Here is an 18,317-nt window from a genome sequence, read left to right as displayed (position 1 = left end):
ACATTTGGACATCCTTCGCATGAAGGTAGAATCCTGATTCTTCCTTCCTTCTAGCGAGGGAACAAATTAACAGACGCCCCTCCATGCTAGTCAAGAGTTGGTCCCAATTCGCCTTTCCTTTTTCGACGCACGAGCGGTGACCTTGTAGCGGATAGACGGGCCTACCTTCTTGGAGAAAAAGGTGTGAAACCAGCCACACATAGAGAGCCAGTGCACAACAAACAATTCTTGCGCCACTCTTTTCACATCCCCGGTCGAACATGTCATACATGACAAAAATGGCGACGACTGGGCTTTCCTTGCCATGATGAAAGGCGAGGAAAGCGTCAATCACTGCTAGGTCCACTAACCCTTCCATATTCGGAAAGAGGACAACTCCAAAGATCAAAAGCGCCAAGATGTCAATAAAAGAAAGCCCATTTGCCTTCATTTTCCAAGGCCTTTGCCCTTTCCTCCAAACACTTCCTTGGTACTCTGACTACTCCATTTCTGTTTTGCTTTACACGGTCCAACTCTTGTGCTGAGATTTTCACTACCTTGGAAACTCTTGTCGTGGAGGGATAGAACCCAAAGAAAAGATATGGCTTCCTTCCTCCCAATGGGCATCCCAGGATTTCTTCAAACTCTTCCACAGTCGGCACTAGCTGGAAGTCCTCAAATGTGAAGCACCTTAAAGGCTGGTCATAATACTGGGCAAGGGATGCAATTGGTTCCATGGAGACTTCTACCCTAGCTAGGTCCCAAATGCTTACCATAGGCTTTGCGGAAGGCTTGCCGTTGAAGTTGACCCATTAATTGCTCCAACTTTCATAAACTAGTGACCTCTAAGCTCTTGATTTTGACTTGATAAAACCTCTTTTTAAGCGAAGGCTTTTGACTTGATCCCATGTTTTACTAAAGTGAAACAAGATCTAGTGCGAATCAAAACTCCGACATCTATCATGGGTGGAATGGATGAATGCACGAAGGAATGCATATGACACGGATGCAATTTATGAATACGGGAGCCCGGGAAATTGTCTCCTTCTTAGATACAACGTCTTGGGGTAGCAAAGTGCCCAACGTATGTATTTAAGAAGGTGACACAGACCCTCCGTTGGTCATATCTCTCTTGAAGGTCCCTAGAGGTATCATCCCCTTCGAAGAACATATTGCAGCAGTAGGGACTACTAGCAACGATATATTTTCAAAGAGGAAAACTCTAGATGAGGGTTCACTGTAATCAAGCAAGTCGGAGACCTAGCATGATCACAGATTCACCTCCACTCCTTATGTTCCCATGAACCCGGGTATAAGGCCCTTTTTCAACTCATAGTGTGTGCAAATAGTGTTGGTGTTTGTGTGCATCAAATGAATAAATATTTACCTCAAGGATACAAAAAATGCACTAAAAGCATCAAAGAGTTATATATACAAGAACATAATGAAGGGAAACCAACAAAGGGGTAAGTCATGGTAAAACATTGCACAAGATTAAATGGCCTAACTCTCTAAAAACAGTCCCCGGTGGAGTCGCCAACTGTCGCAACCTACCCTTCGGCGGGAGGGCGACGCGTGACTCGCAGGATGCGTGTTCCACGAAAGGAATACGCGCAGAGTCGCCACCAACGTTTATTTGAGGAAAACGTCGGAAAAATCGGAAAAGACGCGATCTACAAACTTTTAAGTGAAAGGTTCGGGAGTTGTATTTACGTACGGGGAAGGTATTAGCACCCCACACGTCCGTCCCAAGGGACGGCAGCCTTTAATCGAATGTGCAAACATGACTTTGATTTTTTATGTTCCCTTTTTATGTCTTTATATCCTTTATACCCTTTTTATATTTTTTTCTCTTTTTGTGGTCGACAACGGTGTTTCCCTTTGCTCCTACGTATTCCTCAATTGCGATGAGGAAATCAGACCTACGTAGTTCTTTCTTATCAAGTAATTTCTTTTTTACTTAAGAGGTGATCATTTTAAGGCGTTGGACCTTGAAAATGATCCATTTTACTTAGTAAGAAATTGAAATGACAAACTTCAAAAATCTATTTTTATGGACGAGCTTGACTAGGCGAGTTGATTTTAGCTTTAGTTTCACTTTAGTTATTAGTCAATTCAATTAAGAATGAGAAATCCCAAAGAGAAAACGTCCAATTGATTTTCCGCTTTATTTTACTAAAAGATGTTTTTTGATTATTATATTATTTTTTTACTTCTTTTTTTATTTCCAACGTGGTTACGGCACGACCGAACGGTCGGAATTCATTTTAACCGAAGTTAACGGATAATACAATTCAAACGATCGGTGGAAATTTATTTTATTTTTAGTTTAAGCGAGAAATGACTTAAATAAAATGGCTTAAGCACGTCAAAAGGGGGTATAAAAAGTAAATAAAAATACACGAAACACAATGTGGACCACCACGGGTACATAGAATGAATCAAAAAGCTTGGTTCGAGGTACTTACCCGTTGAAGATCGAAGAACGATGAAGAACGAATGAAGAACATCGAAGAACGGTCGAAACCTTTGTGAAATTCCTCACGGAAAACGTTACGGAAACGTTTCGGAAGCGTCTCGGCTTAGATTTTCTTCACGGAAAAAAATTTTCCAAGCAAATTCGAAAGAGAGAGAAGTGCCTCAGGGGCTGAACCTTTTTCCTTCTCACTTCCTCCCCTATTTATAGCAAAACAGGGGAGATGCTTGCCGCTCAGCTCGCCCAGGCGAGCAGGGTTGCTTCCTCCAGAAGCAACAGCCTTCTGGAGGAATCTTCTGGAGGACCCAAGTGGATCTGGTTGCTATTTGCACCCCCATTTTTACTAAGTACACCCCCCTCTGCTTTTTTTGGTGATTCTTTTTTCGTAAAGTTACGGAAACTTACGAATTTCGTAACAATACTTGTTTTCTTTCCGTAATGTTATGGAACCTTACGGATTACATAATCATCCCCTTTTTGACTTACGGAATGTTACGGAACCTCACTAATTATGCAACGATGCGTCCATTTGATTTCCGGGGTGTCACGAAACCTTACGGATTGTGCATCAATATTTTCTTTTGTTTTCCGGCATGTCCCGGAATTTCACAAATTGCCTAATGATGGGTGCCAAGCACCTTACAAGGACCAAACAAAGGTCGCATGTCATCAAGCAAAAGTCCCCGGACGAAATTAGGGTATGACAGGCTCTCCCCACTGAGTTGTCTAATACCTGAAATATCCTTTCTGATGGTTGTGGTCCTGGAAGCAAGGAAATTTTTTTCTAAGAATACTCTCTTGAGGTCATCCCAGCTCGTGATGGACCTTGGAGCAAGGTAATATAGCCAGTCCTTTCCACTCCCTCTAAAGAATGAGGAAAGGCCTTCAGAAATATGTGATCCTCCTGGACATCTGGGGTTTCATGGTGGAGCAGACAATATGGAATTCTTTCAGGTGTTTGTGTGGGTCTTCACCTGCAAGGCCATGAAACTTTGGAAGCAAATGGATCAGTCCAGTTTTAAGAACATATGGGACATCCTCATCAGGATATTGGATGCACAAGCTTTCGTAGGTGAAATCAGTTGCAGCCATTTCCCTTAGAGTCCTCTCACGGGGTGGAGGTTGTGCCATGTTCTCAGAATGTTCACAATCAGAATTTTCAAAATTATAATGCTCAAAATCAGGATGTTCAAAATCACCAATAACAGAATGCACAGACTCTCCAGTAATAGAATGCTCAGGATGCTCAAAAGGTATAAAATGATGTATAACTAATCTATGAAATTTCCTGTCTATCTCAGGATCAAAGGGTTGTAAGTCATATGGATTACCTCTAGTCATACACTACATTCAGCATGCACACAACTAGTTGCCTTCTGATGCAAGTAACAGTGTAGGTTTGAACTGCAACTACCATTAAATGATATCCAAATGACTTGAAATTTTGTGAGCAACCTTATAAAATGATGAGAAGATAACACAAAAAATTTCAAATGAAAATTCAAAGTCTAACTATAGAAGCTAAAAATAATAATTTAAGAAAAATAAGAGAATAATACTTGGAAAATAAAAAACTTTTGACAGAATCACAATTTTTTGGAAAAAGGAGACCTCAGCTGGCCCGTGGTCTGCTGCCACGACATGGGAAATTTTTTTCTACCCCAAATACATATATAATAATAGCGATTCTGATAACCGGAGCAAAAGTTATAACCGTTTGAAGTTTTGACAAAAATCAAATTTGCTACTTTTTGGGAACTTTCAAATCTGACCAAACTAAGGGCTCCAACTATTTTTCCCACAAAATATGGATCAAAAGAAGTGACCAAAAAAAAATTCAGCCAAAAATAACAACTCTAGCTACCAAAACAAAAAATCTCAATTAATTCAGCAAGGGTGGTCTCTAAAATCCGTCGCTAAGGGATTTCCACAACTACCCAGCTTCCTAGTTCAACAAAAGTGGTCGCTAATTCCGTCGCAAATAACTATTCATAGAAAAACACAAAAACTGAAACAGAGGAAGCGCTGAACAGAAAAACTAAAACAAAATACCACACTAAACAAAATAACAAGACTCTAAACACACTAACACAATACTAACACAACACGAAAGCATAAAACAACTAAACATAAAGCAAGAATTATGAACCTTTGGACACTGCTCCCCGGCAACGGCGCCAAATTTGATCGAGGTCGTACCCGAATCAAATAAACATTAAAATACATTAACTAGGAAGTGATCCTAGGTCATTTCCCAACGAGCAATGATAAACCAAATGTTCATAATATACTAGCAATAACAGTAACAATGGGGGGGTTGTTTGTTGTGTGAATTAAAGAACAAGCAAAATGGAATACAAAATTAATAATAGTAAAAACGTGTTGTTTCCTCTGATTTAGAAGCCATTCTCTTGTCCTAGGTTATGAAGAATTCATCCCTAACAGTTAACCACTTAATCCAACCCTATTTTAATTTACTAAGCGAAAATCGATTTAGGGCTGTCAATATGTGATTAAGCAACACATACACCAATTAACCCCTTGTTCATTAAGCACGAACGCAACTTAAGCACAGAGGCAATTAATCAAACACGAAGCGTGCACAGATTAACAGAACGCATGTGGGTTAATTGGTGAAGGGAAAATTGTCAGGAAGCTACATTATAAACAGAACCTCGAAGAGAGCTAAGCTTCATCCTCAGAAGGAAACAACACCAGAAATTTAGCCTTCCATAATTTCAACCAAAAATAGAAAACGCAATTGAAGCTAAAGGCAGAAACGTAAATGAAAGTAGAAGGAGAAACAAGAATGAAATTGTAATTAGAAGCAGGAAATGGAAAATTGCATTAAGAACGAAACAGTAGCATTAGAATAGAAAAACTTTAAAACCATAAACCCTAAACAAAGCTCTGAATAATGAATGGCATAACAGAATAGCCTTCACGAATCCCAAGGCTGCTATTTAAAAAGAGTCACTCAAAGTCACTGGGCCCTATTACAATACTCTGGCCCAAAACGAAATAAACACTGAACCACATAAAATAAAATTGTGAAATTTCCTAATTAAAAATTAATTAAGGTAAGCGCTACTTTATTTGCCCTCTTCAAGTCCACAACCAAAATCCGGATTAAGCCCAATGTTTCATTAATTCTTGAAATTAGATTAAAAACATCAAATTAGCTAAATGAGCCCAAATAATAAAACTGCCTAATTAATTAACAATTAAGACCAATCAGTAATTAAAATGGTGCAAAAAGGGTTTAGAAAATAGAAGAAAATGATGGCACATCAAAACCCCCCATACTTAGCCTTTTGCACTCCTGGGCAAAATGAAACAAAGAACAAAGTCCAAGGATATTAAAGAGAGACAAACGAAAACATTCACATATTTCTCAATGAACATCAAGGAATGAAAGGAATGGGTAACATCTGACATAAGGAGATCCGAAAAGTCAAGACATTCATGAAAATCATCCAAGCAACCCAATCATGGCAAAATAGTTAATCAGCTCAAGAATGAAAAGTGATAAAGCCTCACAAGATATACACTCTATCTCTCAAGTGTTTAGGCTACTATTTACCCTCAAAGCACCCATGAAAACAAACACCACATAAACTTGGCAAGATTCTAAAATTGACAATCAACCCATAAACACATGCACATAAGGATCAAAAGGTCTTTTAAGGTTGTAATGGGGCCAAGGACAAGGTATGGAAAAATATGGAATAAGTGGCTGAATCCCAAAGGAATAGAGGAGCAATGGGGAATAAGTGCATATTAAGAAAACATAAGAAAATAAAAAGAAGTAAAGATAAAATTTAAACATAAAGAGTAGAACCAAGGGTCTCATCATTATTTTGTCATTTATGATCTTATTCACTCAACTTTACTGCTTTTCTTTTTCTTTTTCGATTTTTTTTAATAATATATATATATATATATATATATATATATATATATATATATATATTTTTTACTCTATGCCTTTGAGAAACAACATCATATTCAGCATGTCCAACATTTAACCAATATGCAATGTACATCAGGTATGGCTCAAAATATATCATGAAGCATGGCCAACAAAACATGTTATCCAATGAAACAAAAACCCCCCACACTTATTCCCAAAACAATTCCAAAGCTCCAAAATTCCTTAAGGATATGGTGATATCATGGTTTTTCACTTAAGGCTTGTAGTGAGCTTCAAAACAAGGAAAGGGAAACAAGGCTCAAAAGGGCTATCAAAGGAATTAAGTCAAGGTAAGTCTATTTGGCTAGAAGCTTATAAGAACAAAATTGCCTCAATCATATATCCAAATATGCATGTGAATTAGGAAGCATCAACAAGAATCAAGCCAAGGCTATTGTGCAAGCAATCAATGGGGCAAAACACACCAAATGATTATGATGATGGATGGCTCAAATTCTCACAAAGGTAAACTCATCACTTTCAAATTGAGCTTTCAAAACTATCATGACATGTAGAGGAGAATCAAAGATTTCAAGTCACAAAATGTCAAAAACTTTTATTTTCAAAACAATTACCCATTTCTTGAACATATCCTATGATTGAAAGAAAAACATGCAAAGTCGTACATGCGCACAGAATTGACCCAAAATATTAAACTAAAAATCCGACGAAACTAACAACATTAACAAATTAACACAACTAACAAATTAACAAAACCAAAAAAACTAACAAAAACCAAAGAACACTCCCCCCCATACTTAAACAACACATTGTCCTCAATGTAGCACAATTAAGAGATTAAAAACAATTAAATCATCAAATAGAATCGGACAAGTGTAATAAAAGCAAGGAAGGAGATAGGAAGAGAAGAACTCCCTAAGTCATGGTGGAGGAAGAGTAGGGTGGAGTAAGGAAGTCTCTTCCACCACTACGTCCACTAAAGAAGGGTTCGTGAGGAATGACTTAAGTCGATGGCCGTTGACCTTGAAGCTCTTGTTTGTGGAGTCGCTTTTGATCTCAACTGTACCATAAGGAAAAACATTAGTAACAACAAAAGGACCAATCCACTTAGACCTCAACTTACCACTCATGAGTCCAAGCCTAGAATTATACAATAGCATTTTTTGCCCAACCATGAAGTCCTTCTTAACTATCATGCTATCATGGAACTTCTTGGTCTTTTCTTTGTAGAACTTGGCATTCTCGTAGGCTTCTAGGCGGATTTCATCTAACTCACTCAGTTGCAACTTTCTTTCCTCACCAGCTTGATCCATAGAGAAGTTGCAAGTCTTCACTGCCCAGTATGCTTTGTGCTCAATTTCCACCGGAAGATGACATGCCTTTCCAAAGACAACCCGATAAGGAGACATTCCTATGGGTGCTTTGTAGGCAGTCCGATGTGCCCAGAGAACATCATCAAGCCTGGTACTCCAATCTTTCCTGCTTGGCTGCACAATCTTCTCTAATATTCTCTTGATCTCCCTGTTAGAAATTTCTTCCTGTCGATTGGTCTGGGGGTGGTATGGTGTGGATACCCTGTGTACCACCCCGTACTTTTTAAGCAGTGCATGCATTGTTCTACTGCAAAAATGGGTTCCTTGATCACTAACAATTGCTTTAGGTACTCCAAACCTGCAAAAGTGCCGAAGGGGCAGGTGAATGTGGTCTTTTCCTGATCCTCAGGAGCAATAGTAATTTGCATATAACCAGAAAAACCATCAAGGAAACAGTAGTGAGATTTACCTGCTAGGCGTTCAAGCATCTGGTCAATGAATGGCAGGGGAAAATGGTCCTTTTTGGTAACCTGGTTCAGCCTCCTATAGTCAATGCAGACTCTCCAACTGTTCTGCACCCGAGTAGGAATCAGCTCCTCCTTCTCTTTTTTTATCACTGTGAGGCCGGTCTTCTTCGAGACTACCTGGACGGGACTCACCCATTGGCTGTCGGAGATAGGATAAATGATTCCAGCTTGCAAAAGCTTGGTTATCTCCTTCTTCACTACATCAAGAATCACCGGGTTGAGTCTTCTCTGTGGCTGTCTTACTGGTTTAGCTCCATCTTCTAAATTTATTCGATGCATACATGTTGATGGGCTAATACCAGGAATGTCCGCCAGGGTCCAGCCTATAGCCTTCTTATGCTTCTTGAGAACAGACAACAACTTCTCCTCTTGCTCATCAGTAAGGGAGGCAGATATAATCACTGGAAAACTTTTGCTATCATCCAAGTAAGCGTATTTTAAATTTGATTGTAGAGGCTTCAATTCTGGTGTGGTCGGCTGGATAGTGGTAGAAGGAGATGGTTTCTCAGCCTGTACCTCATAAAGAAAGTTAGAGGTATGTGTACTTCCTGAAACATGGTTAGTCCTATCTGACTCTATAAAATCATTCTCAAGAGGTAAAACACCACCACCAGACATGCAATCAATATCACTTTCAGATTCACTCTCAGCATCAAATTTAGACATATGATCAAGTACAATTTCAGACTCAATGCATGAAGAGTGAGAGGCATGCAGATTAGAGTAAAGATCAGTCATGTATTAATCAACAACATGGTCAATTATTTCAGCACGAAATACAGAAAGATCTTCAGACGGGTATTTCATAGCATCTAGAATATTAAAATGAACAGTTATATCACCAAACTCCATGGATAGTGTGCCTGCATAAACATCTATCTTAGTTCTAGCAGTTTTCATAAAGGGTCTGCCTAGAATGATGGGAATTGATCCTTGAGAAAATCCATCTTCCATATTCAAAATATAAAAATCAACAGGGAAAATCAGTTCACCAACTCTAACTAAGACATCTTCTATGAAACCAACAGGATAGGCAACACTTCTATTAGCTAAATGAATTACCACATCAGTTGACTGCAAGGGACCTAGAGATAGAGAATTAAAAATAGACAGAGGCATAACACTAACAGAAGCTCCTAAATCTAGCATGGCATTCTCGAACTTACTATTCCCTATAATACAAGGTATGCTGAATGTACCTGGATCTTTACATTTTTCAGGAATTTGGGGAACAGATTTACCAATCAATGCGGAGACATTTCTGCCCATGCTAATTCGTTCACTTCCTTTAAGCTTCCTCTTATTAGTGCACAGCTCCTTCAAGAATTTGGCATATTTTGGAATTTGCTTTATTGCATCCAGCAGAGGTATGTTTACCTCTACTTTTCTAAATGTCTCCAAGATCTCTTTATCTGCCTCTTCCATTTTTTTGTTGGAAACTTCTCTTGGAGGGAATGGAAGAGGAGGGATGTGCTGCTTCTGCAAATCAGAATTACTAGTGGAAGATTCACCTGCACAGAAATTGTTAGGTGCTACGGGTTGAGGTCCTTGACACTGCTTTCCCGACCTCAATGAAATGGCACTGACATTTTTGGGATTTTGGACAGCTTAGAAAGGCAGCTTGTCAGAATTCTGGGACTGTTGTTGATTCAATTGTGTAGCCAATTGTCCCATCTGATTTGTTAAGCTCTGAATGGAGGCTCTGGTCTCTTGTTGAAACTGCATGTTCTGCATAGTCATTTGCCTCACAAGTTCTTCGAGGGAAGGTTGTGGAGGAGGCTCAACTGTTGGTTGTTTCTGGTGCTTTTGCTATTGTTGGATTGGTGGAGGAATGTATAGTCTGCTTGGGCCAGCATCATTTTGGAAGGAAGGAGCAGGCTGCTGCTGTTGTTGTTGCTGAGGGCTAGACCATCTGAGATTAGGGTGATTCCTCCATCCAGGGTTGTATCTGTTGCTGGAGAGGTCATAATTGTTCTGCTGTGGTTGATTTTGCTGCTGAGGTTGAGGAGCTCTATTGTAAATATTTGCAGCATAAGCTTCGGGCTGCTCAATTGCTCCAGGTTGCTGCATGGAAGGGCAAAGGTCTGTATGGTGGTCAGCAGAGGAGCACAAACCACAAACCCTTGCAACAGGTACAGATTTCTGGTTCAAAGCCAGCTGGGTTACCAAGTTAACCAATGCATCCAGTTTGCCTTCAAGCTTCTTAGTTTTAGATTATGCAGCTGAGTTTGTAGCTACCTCATGCACTCCTCTAATGACTATAGCATCATTTCTAGCGCTATACTGCTGGGAGTTGCAAGCCATCTTCTCAATTAAATTTTGGGCTTCAGCAGGAGTCATGTCTCCAAGGGCTCCACCACTGGCAGCATCTATCATACTTCTCTCCATATTACTGAGTCCTTCATAAAAATATTGGAGAAGTAGCTGCTCTGAAATCTGATGGTGAGGACAACTGGCACATAGTTTTTTAAATCTCTCCCAATATTCATACAGGCTCTCTCCACTGGGTTGTCTAATACCTGAGATATCCTTCCTGATGGCTGTGGTCCTGGAAGCAGGGAAACATTTTTCTAAGAATACTCTCTTAAGGTCATCCCAGCTCGTGATGGACCGTGGAGCAAGGTAATACAACCAGTCCTTTGCCACTCCCTCTAAAGAATGAGGAAAAGCCTTCAGAAATATATGATCCTCTTGGACATCTGGGGTTTCATGGTGGAGCAGACAATATGAAATTCCTTTAAATGTTTGTGCGAGTCTTCACCTGCAAGGCCATGAAACTTTGGAAGCAAATGAATCAGTCCAGTTTTAAGAACATATGGGACATCCTCATCAGGGTATTGGATGCACAAGCTTTCGTAGGTGAAATCAGGTGCAGCCAGTTCCCTTAGAGTCCTCTCACGGGGTGGAGGTTGTGCCATGTTCTAAGAATGTTCAAAATCAGAATGCTCAGAATCAGAATGCTCAAAATTATAATGCTCAAAATCAGGATGTTCAAAATCACCAATAACAGAATGCACAGATTCACCAGTAATGGAATGCCCAGGATGATCAAAAGGTATAAAACGATGCCTAACTAATCTATGAAATGTCCTATCTATCTCAGGATCAAAGGGTTGTAAGTCAGATGGATTGCCTCTAGTCATACACTACATTCAGCATGCACAACTAGTTGCTTTGTCATGTAAATAAAGGTGTAGATTTGAACTACAACTACCCTCAAATGATATCCAAATGACTTGAAATTTTGTGAGCAACCTTATAAAATGATGAGAAGATAGCACAAAAAAAATTTCAGGCAAAAATTCAAAGTCTAACTATGGAAGCTAAAATTGGTAGGTTAAGAAAAATAAGTGAATAAAACTTGAAAAATAAAAAACTTTTGACAGAATCACTATTTTTGGACGATGGAGACCTCAGCCGGCCTATGGCGGGCTGCCATGGCATAGGAAATTTTTTTCTACCCCAAATACATATATATTAATTGCGATTCTGATAACCGGAGCAAAAGTTATGGCCGTTTGAAGTTTTGACAAACACAAAATTTGCTACTTTTTTGGAACTTTCAAATCTGACCAAACTAAATGCTCTAGCTATTTTTCCCACAAAATATAGATTAAAAGAAGTTACCACAAAAAAATTCAGCCAAAAATAACAACCCTAGCTACTAAAACAAAAAATCTCAAATAATTTAGCATGGGTGGTCGCTAAAATCCGTCTCTACTTGATTTCTACTACTACTCTGTTTTGCCGCAAGCAAAAGTAGTCGCTAAGTCCATCGCAAAACACTATTCACAGCAAAACACCCAAAACTGAAACAGGGGAAACACTTAATAGAAAAACTGAAACATAACACACACTAAACAAAATACCAGGACACTAAACAACACTAACACACATACTAACACAATACTAACAATTAAACTTAAAACACGAAAGGATTAAACACACAACACTAGCTAGTTATTATGAACCTTTGGACACTGCTCCCTGGCAACAGCGCCAAATTTGGTCGAGGCCGTACCCGAATCAAATAAACATGAAAATGCAGTAACTAGGAAGTGATCCTAGGTCGTTTCCCAACGAGCAATGATAAACCAAATGTTCATAATATACTTGCAGTAACAGTAACAATTGGGGGGGGGGGTTTGTTTGTTTTGTGATTTAAGGAGCAGAACAAGTAAAGTGGAATACGAAACTAATAATATTAATAATGGGTTGTTTCCTCTGATTCAGAAGCCATTCTCTTATCCTGGGTTGTGGAAAATTTGTCCCTAACAGTTAACCACTTAATCCAACCCTATTTCAATTCACTAAGCGAAAATCAACCTAGGGTTGTCAATACGTGATTAGGCACCACATACACCAGTTAGCCCTTCGTCCATTAAGCATGAACGCAAGTTAGGCTCAGAGGCAATTAATCGAACACAAAGCATGCACTGATTAATGTTCACGAATTTGGGTTAACTGGTGAAGGGAAAACTGCCAGGGAAACACATTATAAACGAAACCTTAAAGAGAGTTGGGCTTCTTCCTCAGAAGGAAACAACACCAGAATATTTAGCCTTCCATAGATTCAAACAGAAAATGTAAATGAAACATGAAGCAGAAACATAAATGAGACAGAAACGAAAATGAAAACAGAAACGTAAATGAAAGTAGAAGGAGAAACAAGAACGAAATTGTAATTAGAAGCAGGAAATGGAAAATTGCATTAAGAACGAAACAGTAGCATTAGAATAGAAAAACTTTAAAACCATAAACCCTAAACAAAGCTCTGAATAATGAATGGCATAACAGAATAGCCTTCACAAATCCCAAGGCTGCTATTTAAAAAGATTCACTCAAAGTCAATGGGCCCTATTACAATACTCTGGCCCAAAACGAAATAAACACTGAACCACATAAAATAAAATTGCGAAATTTCCTAATTAAAAATTAATTAAGGTAAGCGCTGCTTTATTTGCCCTCTTCAAGTCCACAACCAAAATCCGGATTAAGCCCAATGTTTCATTAATTCTTGAAATTAGATTAAAAACATCAAATTAGCTAAATGAGCCCAAATAATAAAATTGCCTAATTAATTGACAATTAAGACCAATCAGTAATTAAAATGGTGCAAAAAGGGTTTAGAAAATAGAAGAAAATGATGGAACATCAACGAGTGATTTTACAAAAGAGGGTTGCACCACTCAAAATATTCATCATACCATCTATTTTAGGGACTTGGTGCCTAATAATACCTATTTTGGGCACCAACAAAGCACAAGGATTTAAGCTCTTGCGAACCAAACCCTCATCCAACAACTTCTTTACTTGAGGAATAAACTCAAGCCCAAGAGGTGTGGCAATGCTAGCAAGTGTCTTTTTACAAAAGAGAAAATGTGCAGGTTGTCTAAAAGGGAAAGTTTCTTTAATGTTTGTCTTTATTGTAAAATGAGTTTCCTTCTTAGCTAAACTCTAGGAGGAGACACTTACCTCCTTACACTTCTCTTTAACCACTAATGGTTGTCCTTCTTCTTGGGGGTAGATTTCTTCACTAGATTCTTCCCCTTTTGCTTCTTCACTTTCACTAGAGGAAGGTTAAGTAATAGCCTCATCTTGGCTACTATAAATGTATTGGCCCCTCATAATCATGGTTTTTGTGGTGGGGCATTGAGAAGTAATGTGTTCTCTTCCAAGACATTTAAAGCACTTTATAGAGCTAGTTTTCTCTTGCATACTAGCCTTAGGGGCTTCCTTTTCTATTGTCTTCCCCTTATCATCTTTGGGCTTAGAAGGTGTCACCCCTAAGATGCTTTGACCTTGGTCTTTCTTTGGATAAGGGTGAGAGCCATAAGATTTTGAAGTAGAATTCTTTTTAAGTTGTTGCTCTACCCTTATTTCCCAATCTAAGTTAGCCTCTACATTGTCCTTCCCATGGAAGTATGAGAGGTTAATGTTAGCCTCTTGAGGCTTTCTTTCCTTTTCTTTTCTATGGGAGTGAGGTCTAAGATGTGACCTATGCCTTCCTTCGTAATAGTCACGAAGTTCTTCACTTAGGCTCTTGCAAGAGTTATGACTACTATAGGAGGCATGTTTTTCTCTTTTCATTTCTTTCATTATTTTTCTTCTTTCTTCCTCTCTTATTTTCTTTCTTTCATCTTGACTTATTTCTTCCACTCTTTTTTTCCTTTTTCTTTTCTCTCTTCTTTTTCTTTCCATAACTTGAGGGAACTCAACTCATCTAAGATTCTAGATAAAGGGTCTTTATGACTAGTACCCTCGCCATTAACACTAGATGAATGATGACTCATGTTGGTTCCTAAGTTGTGGTTCTTTCTTGCTGGAGGTTTGAAAACAAAAGGTAAAAGAAACTATGGTTGAAACTAGCAAAAATAAACACTAAAAGAGGTTTGAAAGATAAGGTAAAAAACTAATTGGTAAAAGGAAAGCTATCTAGGCGGTTTGACAATGGAAGGTAAAGGAAATAAGCTATGAAAGTAAGCAAGAAATGTAAACTAGGCGAATCCTAAGAGTGTTTGGATGACCACATTCAAGGTTCCCAACAAAACACTCACTATCCTAAGGAAAAATTTCCTAAAATTATTACACACAAATGGAAGTTTGGTAACCTATTGGAGGCTCCCAACACACTTTCAATGAAAGGCATTTTTGTTACAAAACTTGAAAGCAAAGAAGGTAAGTAAATTGCAAATTACAAAATTACAAAACGGTCCTCAATTTTGGTGGTTGTTCTCTCTTTGGTGATTCACTCAATTTGGAGTGTTTCTTAGTCCAATAGCTCTTAAGGTGGTTGGCCCCTTACTTCTTGACTCAAATTCTTCAAGGGATGGCACCAATCCTCCTTTCCAATTCCCTATATGGCAACCCACAACCAAGGAAACAAAGAGACAAGCAATAACCAAAGACCAAAAAAAATGAATGAAATCTAAACCAATGGAGTTTTAACAAGACAATTTTTCAAGGATTACTCAACAATTAAAGCAATGAAAAGGACATAGAAGCAAGCTAGGACTCAAAGAGAAACTTAGAATGGCTCTAGAGTAGAGTAAAAGAACTATAAAAAAAAAGACTCAACAAACCTCTAGCTTTGGCACTTGTTTTCATCGTAATTTTCAATTGAAATTTCGGAACTAAGATTGGTATAACATAGGCACCAATTATAGAATAAATTTTGAGCCAAAACAACAAGCACACTTCCCTTTCACTTTTTTTTTCCTGGATACTGATTTTTCTGCCAACTTGTGTGATTTTAGTATTTTTTTCCTTTTATCCAAATCACTTGGTTCTTTTTTTATAACTTTTTTCCAGATGTCTAGCAAATTCAGTAAAAATTTCAGCTCAAAATTAAAAGTAACCAATTCTCAATAATTTTTACAAGTTTGTATGTCCAAGCTGCCAGCACCAGCGATTTTTTTTTTTAAGCATGGTATATTGATTGCCTTGGGCTTACTTTCAACCTTCCTATGTATGTTGAACTCACTATGATTTTTACCACAGTTTTAGGATTTCAATATTCACTTAGGATCAACATTTTAGCCAGCAATTCAATCACTAAAACTTAAATTCACAATAGACACAATCAAAAGGAAACCTAAAAGTTCAAGAAAAGGTTCACAATCAAAGACTCTCTAAGAATTTTGCATGAACAAGTTAAGGACTAATTAACATGAAAGATTTGACTCAAATCAAATAATAGGCTAAAAGAATTTCATACACTCATGAACAAATGAGTTAGACAAAGAAACAAGAAAATAAAATTCAGCACAACATAAGAAATCTTATGTGGCAAGTTTCATGACTAGACATGACTTCTATGACAAAACTAAAATAGGTGAACAAGTCACTCTAGATTTTTGAGGTTTTATTATACTTTAATATTTTTGTAAGAATTTTATGGTTTAGGTTTCAGCCACAGAAAATAACAAGACAAAACTCAAAGGAACCTAAACTCAACACAATTCATGGTTCAAGAACAAGAACAAGAAATTTGAACCATAGAAAAATCAAATCTAGCTTCTATAGCAAGTTTAATCGGTGGAAACTCTAAAGAATCATGTTAACAACATTTAGCCCAAGACATGTGAGGAGACATGGAGAAAAAAATGAAGAAACAAAAATGGAAGAGAAGATAAAGCAAAAAATTAGTGGAGGTTTAAGGAGCACGTACTTGAAGCTCTTATGCTCTGATACCACTAAATGGAAGCTTGCTTATGGAGCTTCTATGGAGGCTGGATCTTTGAGCTTCAATGAGGTCCTTCAATGGTGATTTTAGACCATGGAGATGCAGTGGAAGGCAAAGGAGAAGAGGAGAGGGGAGGAACCATCCACTAGGGAATAAGCCAAGGAAGAAGGAGCTTCACCACCAAGAATTGCCTTGGATAAGAAGCTTGAAGAGGATGCTTTAATGGAGGAAAAGAAAGAGAGAATGGGGGATCACGAAATTGAAGGAATAAAAGAGGGAGAGAAATGGAACTTTGAAGTGTATCTCATAAGACTTTCATTCATCAAAGTTACAACAAGTGTTACATATGCTTCTATTTATAGACTAGGTAGCTTCCTTGAGAAGCTTTCTTGAGAAAACTTCCTTGAGAAGCTTCCTTGAGAAAACTTCCTTGAGAAGCTAGAGCTTAGCTACACACACCCCTCTCATAACTAAGCTCACCTCCTTGAAAAGCTTCCTTAAGAAGATTCCTAAAGAAGCTAGAGCTTAGCTACACACACCTTTTTAATAGCTAAGCTCACCTCCTTGAGATGAGAAGCTAGAGCTTAGCTACACACCCCCTATAATAGCTAAGCTCACCCCCATGAGAAAATACATAAAAATACAAAAAATTTCCTACTACAAAGACTACTCAAAATGCCTCGAAGTACAAGGCTTAAACCCTATACTACTAGAAGGGCCAAAATACAAGGCCCAAACGAAGGAAAAACCTATTCTAATATTTACAAAGATAAGCGGGCTCATACTTAGCCCATGGGCTTGAAATCTACCCTAAGGTTCATGAGAACCCTAGGGACTTCCCTTGGATCTCTGGCTCAATCTACTTGGAGTCTTCTATCCAATGTCCTTGCGCGGTAGGATTGTATCATCAGCCCTTCTTATTGTTCGCAGAAGATCAATATGGAAGCTGACTATAAGCCCGTAAGGCAGCCACAAAGAAGATTAAATCTGGTTATGAAGGAAGAAGTGCAGAAGGAAGTACTTAAATTGCTAGAAGCAGGCCTCATTTATCCCTTCTCAGATAGTGCATGGGTTAGTCCTGTACAGGTGGTTCCCAAGAAAGAAGGCATGACGGTAATTAGGAATGAGAAGAATGATTTGATTCCTACAAGAACAGTCGCTGCTAGAGAATGTGTATTGATTATAGAAAATTGAATGATGCCACCAGAAAAGACCACTACCCACTTCCCTTCATGGATCAAATGCTCGAAAGGCTAGTAGGACAATCTTTCTATTTCTTTTTATGGATACTTTGGCTACAATCAGATTGTTGTGGATCCCAACAACCAAGAAAAGATAGCATTCACCTGTCCCTTTTGTGTGTTTGCCTATAGGCGGATGCCATTTGGTCTTTGCAATACTCCCGCAACTTTTCAGAGATGTATGATGGAAATCTTTTCTGACATGGTGGAGAAATGTATCGAAGTGTTTATGGATGACTTCTCCATTTTTGGCTCATCTTTCAATTGTTGCCTAGCAAATCTAGAGCGAGTGTTCCAACGGTGTGAAGAGACAAACTTGGTGCTTAACTGGGAAAAATGCCATTTTATGGTGCAAGAAGGCATTGTGTTGGGGCACAAAATCTCTGCAAGGGGGATAGAAAGTGGACAAAGAAAAAGTTGATGTGATCGAAAAGCTACCTCCTCCAGTGAATCTCAAGGGAGTAAGAAGCTTTCTAGGGCATGTTGGGTTCTATAGGCGATTTATGAAGGACTTCTCAAAGATTGCCAAACCGCTCAACAATTTACTTAACAAGGATGTTGTGTTCTTATTTGATGAAGACTGCTTGAAAGCATTCAATACTCTTAAGACTAGTTTAGTGACTACCCGTGTCATCACAACACCAAATTGGGGTCAAGAATTT

The 18,317-nt window shown here is 38.4% G+C and overlaps 1 non-coding gene across 1 annotated transcript; it reads left to right on the top strand.

Moving 5' to 3' along the window:
• Positions 1-10,663: 10,663 nt before the first annotated feature.
• Positions 10,664-10,770, top strand: LOC114394343. The gene has a single exon (XR_003662743.1). It is a non-coding gene; the product is annotated as a small nucleolar RNA R71 (small nucleolar RNA).
• The last annotated feature ends 7,547 nt before the right edge of the window (positions 10,771-18,317 follow it).

Source organism: Glycine soja, chromosome 17, assembly GCF_004193775.1.
Source record: "Glycine soja cultivar W05 chromosome 17, ASM419377v2, whole genome shotgun sequence".
NCBI classification, from domain to species: domain Eukaryota; kingdom Viridiplantae; phylum Streptophyta; class Magnoliopsida; order Fabales; family Fabaceae; genus Glycine; species Glycine soja.
Note: the sequence above shows the minus strand (reverse complement) of the source record. Positions and strands in the feature narration are given on the sequence as shown.